This window comes from Camelus bactrianus, chromosome 4 (genome assembly GCF_048773025.1).
Source record: "Camelus bactrianus isolate YW-2024 breed Bactrian camel chromosome 4, ASM4877302v1, whole genome shotgun sequence".
In the NCBI taxonomy this organism is placed as follows: domain Eukaryota; kingdom Metazoa; phylum Chordata; class Mammalia; order Artiodactyla; family Camelidae; genus Camelus; species Camelus bactrianus.
This window is the reverse complement of record NC_133542.1, coordinates 1,858,694-1,863,500: the sequence shown is the minus strand read 5'-3', so window position 1 is coordinate 1,863,500 and position 4,807 is coordinate 1,858,694. Positions and strand designations below refer to the sequence as shown.

General features: G+C 41.1%; 1 long non-coding RNA gene across 1 annotated transcript; it reads right to left on the bottom strand.

The window, feature by feature from the left end:
• Positions 1–2,503: 2,503 nt before the first annotated feature.
• On the bottom strand, positions 2,504–4,497 carry LOC141577351 (uncharacterized). The gene is made up of 3 exons (XR_012506223.1): positions 4,369–4,497; positions 2,934–3,096; positions 2,504–2,655 (listed from the first exon to the last, which is right to left on the bottom strand). It is a non-coding gene; the product is annotated as an uncharacterized LOC141577351 (long non-coding RNA).
• Between the last annotated feature and the right edge of the window lie 310 nt (positions 4,498–4,807).

Sequence of the window (4,807 nt, the reverse complement as noted above, 5' to 3'; positions counted from 1 at the left end):
GGGCGGGAAGGAACCGATCATCCTGCACATGGTGTAAGACACCACGATGAGCCGCCGGGGGCATCTGCAGTCCGTCCATTGCTTCGGGCTGCACTGAGCAGTTGGTAACGCTTGAGATTTTCACATAGAGGTGCGTGTATGCTGGACCAATTTCTCGGTTCATTTAAACAAGTGGCGACCAGAGCACGTTGGAAAACACATTTGTTCTCACCTTCTAGCCAGTGACCCTCCCGCCAGGTTTCTGTCCTGCTGTTCATTTCCACGTTATTTTCCAAGACTTCCAGAGGAAATGTAAGCAGCCTGATGCTCAAATGCTTTTCTGTGTGATTCCCCCCTTGTTCTTTGCAGGAACAATAAATTGCCTAGAGAAGAGTGGACGAAATTCCAACCCTCCATTTCTCTAAAGCTCTGAGATTTGGTGTTAGGAAATAGAAGAAAATTCCAGAAACACCCTTAAGAAACATTATTCTTTCAAATGTGATTTGGAACAGCAAAGGACTATATATTTTATAGAACAATTTTTAAGACAACTGAATTGGCAGTAAGTTCACATAATGAAACTTCCAAAAATTCTTTATATTTCTCCTGGAAATTCCTTGGTTCTTGGTGTAAATTATTAGTAATTAATATCAGCTTTCTATTCTTTCTCTTCCTGTAGTTGTAGAGTTCACATGAAAATAGCAACTTGTGTCACTGAGAAAGCCTCCTGGTCAGCCTTCTTGTTAAACAGCAAGTGTGCTTTTCGGTGGCAGGTGTGCTAAATAGTAGTTTTCAGGCCCTTGAGGGATGCCCATCACACCAGCACTGTGGGAGCCTATTTCTCACCCACGACCATGTGAGACCCTCCTTCCTTCCGCTGCCTTGCCCAGGCCCCAGCATTCTGGTTCTTTCTCATGACCCATTTTCATAAAGTTCAGCCCTGCACCAGCCGATCAAGTCTTGGTTTCTCAAAGACCAGGATCTTACTTCTAGGCTTTCTGTTAAAGGACAGTGTATAAAATCAGGAAACTTTATATGTCTTTTGAGGCCTCAGGATCTCTGCAATTAAAACAAGAACTTGAGTTACAATACTATTCTTTTCCACTTCTGAATTTCTAAAACTCCACACAATAGCTTTTTTATTAAGTAGCTAAAAATTTCTCCAGAATTTATTATTCTAAAATTCACAAATATCTGTTAATTTATATTTAAAGATGCTATATTTAAGAAATGGAATAATTATTTACTTTTAAAAAATAATTTAAGTCAAGAAATATTTGATACTGAATGTTTACTATGAGTTTAAGTATGTAAGCTTAATTTGTGTGGTACTGTCAATAAGGCACACAACGTGAGAGTTCTGGGTTAAGTTTTATCTGGGGCAAAATGAGGACTAGAACCCAGGTGACAGCATCTCAGAGAGCTCGGAGGAACTGCTCTGACGATGAGGGGGAGCTCAGCATTATATGAGATTTCATTGTATGCGGACGTGCAGTCAAGTATACGTTAAGTCCGAGGCTGCTGCTAGTCGAGGAACAGGTGTCTCTGTTAATGATTTTAGTGCTTTTCTAGATAGGAGGAGATGCAAGAATTTGGGCTCATAAAATTTCCTGAAAATGTCTAAATATCTGAAAGATTTTCTGCCCATTTTCCCAGAGCACAGAGCGCCCCATTCCTGATCTCCACACAGAACTACTTTCAGAGGGTGTTAAAGGTCAGCAGCTGCAGTGGCTCATGACTTAATCAAATCAGAGGCAGATGACACGTGCCAAAATTTAGTTGACAATATGTATATATTGTAGGAAAAAAATTACTTTTCAACCCTACCCCTGTTTTACTTTTAGTTAGAGATCACCTGATAACTGTTAGATGACTTAAGTCAGACGAGGGGTTGAAGGAGTCGTCTCTTGAGCCAGCCAGTGCTCTATGTCAGCCTCCTTGATCACATTCAATTTTCTTTCCCTTCAAACAGCATGCATCTGATTTTATGAAGTTTGGAGGCTGTCCTGAGCACATGGGGTCTGGAAGTGGCCCTGTTCCTGTGGTCTTTGTTTATTCTGTGAATTATGGTGTGAATCTTTATGTGCCCAAGCTTCATCATAATTTCAAACTTAAAGGATTTAAATATGGGAGATGGATGCCAAGTTCTGGGAATAGATTTTCAGGATAACAGCCAGGATTGGTAAAAAGTAGGGAGAATGGATACAGCCTTTAAAAAGAAATGTTATTTTACAATTTCTGGCAGATAAATTAAAGTGCTTGTTGGGATTCTGTCAGGAATGTTTAATTGGGAGACCTATCTCCCATTTTCATGAAATAAAATAATTTTATTATTTGTTTAGTGCCTACTGCTTAACAAATAAGTATCCCCTATGCATATAGTTTTATCGTTTAATCTCTACAAAGATTTCCTGGAGAACACACGTGTCACAGGTGATTGAACCAAGATCATCCAGGGTATGTGGCTGGAAGGCAGATGGGTTGGAGGGCTTACCCTCCTTCAGGCAGAGACAGAGACACCAAGGTTTATTGACAAGCTTGTTGTTGAAGTTGTTTATTTAATACTTTGCTTCCTTGATGAAGTGGATCTCTTGAAATTGTTTATGTCTGGACTATCTTCCCCTCTCTCCTCGGTCTCAGGACTTCTCCTCATAAGTAGTATGAATTCAGCCTGAACTGATTCAGAAAAATCAGAAAATAAAAAATTAGCCCACACAAATGTCTGATAAGTCTTTGTATTTCAGTACTTCCTAAAACTCTTAGAAACACAAGGAAGGTGTGTTACCTCGGGGACTGAGTGCATTTGAAGTGTGAGAAATGTAAGTGTGATCTGGTAAAGGCACAGGCTCTATAGACAGTGATCCCTGTTTGGATCCTGGCTCCCCTAAGTACTGGAAACATGACCACCCATAGCCTCAGTATCTTCATGTGTTAAGTGGGCTGATGGAGCTCACCTCCAAGTGGCCAGGTCAAAATGAGATGGTACGAGTGACTCTCAGGCAGAATGCTTGTCAAAATGCTAGTTGCTCTTGCTGCTTTATAATGTCTCCTTAGGTAATTCCGTTGTCCATTGGCTTGCGAATACCTCCTCATTTGATTTAAAAAAAATAGCATGCCCTAAAAATTTTAAAAATAAGGAATGAAGATTTACTGATTAATGCTGGTTGTATTTTTATAGGTCATTTATTAAAAAAAAATGTAGGAGTTCTCTAAAGAGAATTTATTCTGTGTGCCTAGAATAAGATTCAGTTAAAAATGATTTTCCTTTAAATGCTTTTCAGAAATTTTCTGTGATATTTTTCTTGAATAGTAGTTGAAGATTTCTGAGGAGGTTTTACATTTAGAAAAGTTTATTCTTGTAATAATTGACACGTTAAATAAATGATTCAAACCCTGGACAGCATAAAGCCCTGGCTTTTTTTTTTTTAATATATATAATTTTGGTGGTTAGTGCTATGACATATTATTATTTATTAACGGTTTTGATTTTGCTTCTGGGTTGTCCTAGGTTTCGGCGCATGTGCCTTGGAAGGTTTCTCGGGCAAAGATGCTTATTTAAGAAGGTTGTCATTGTAAATGCTCTCAAGAGGATTAAACAAATTCCACAGCAAATAAATGAACATGTTTGGAAGTTTTCCACCCTCATGTAATTTCCAGAAAACAGACATGATTCACTTGCTAAGCCAAACACACAGGTACAGTAATGAGCCTGGCTCACATGACTGGACAGCACGGAGGGAGCCTCATCTATTGGCGTGGGTTACGCTGCAGGAAGGGCAACTGAAATTTTAATTAGAATTTATTTCCAGCGAGTGCTGCTTCCGCGTTTTTCTCCCAAAATTAAGGAAGCGCCCTCTTTCCCTGGCCATCAGTCTGCAAAGCCACACGGCTCACACACTCCCCTGTTCATCAGAAGGCTGGTGGAGTCAGTTTGCTTGGACACACTTAGCTACACTCGCAGCGGGGATCATCAGTCTCTTCTGTGTGTTCACCTCCACGTGCAGGGGAGAAAATCGACTTTTGCTGCCGACAAACGCTAATTGACTACCAGTTGTTTCAGAGGGACTGTGATGTTGAAAACTGGTATCCCTTTCATTTTTATATGTTGGATGCTGACAAATTGCACGGCCACACCCCCACTGTAAGTACACCCACCAGGGATGGTGTCGGAGTTTGAATCTGTGTGTTTTAGTATTCAGATCCTGGCACTGGTCAGCTTTCAGTGTTCTCGTTGGGTTTGGGACACTATTTCTCAAGCGATTTCTTTGGCTACCAATAAATTTGCAAAGCCGTCTCCTTCAGTGGAGTTCCGATGAGTTGAGTTGGGAGGGGCATGTGAAATTGAGGAGGGCAGAGAGGTGCAATGAAAACTAGCCACCATCTGGTTACCTCTCATTTTTTATGGGCCAAAGATGCTTGTCTTCTTTTCTTTACTCCTCCATCCATCCCTTCAGGTCAGGGAGTCGTCTTCAAGAATTTCATCCTAAAATGTAAAGTAATGATGAAGGCAGTGTGTTTCTTTGGTTGATTTCATTTGATTTGCGTTCATTGTTAAAGATTTTCTGGTGAGGTTCTTATGAGCTCTTAAAAGCTGGAAGAGCAGCACAACCAAGGAGAGAAAGTCAAAGGAACGAGTCAGCGGCCCCTGTGAGGTCTGCGGGAAGAAGGCAGGAGGTGGGGCAGAGGCAGCACCGTGGCCTCCACTGCAGCCCTGAGGGCAACCTGCGCATGTAAAGCCAGCGTCTCTTGTCACCATGTGTTCTAACAGGACTCCCACTAAAGGAATGCGAGATTTGGGGAGGCCTTACCTATTACCCTCTGGTCAAAC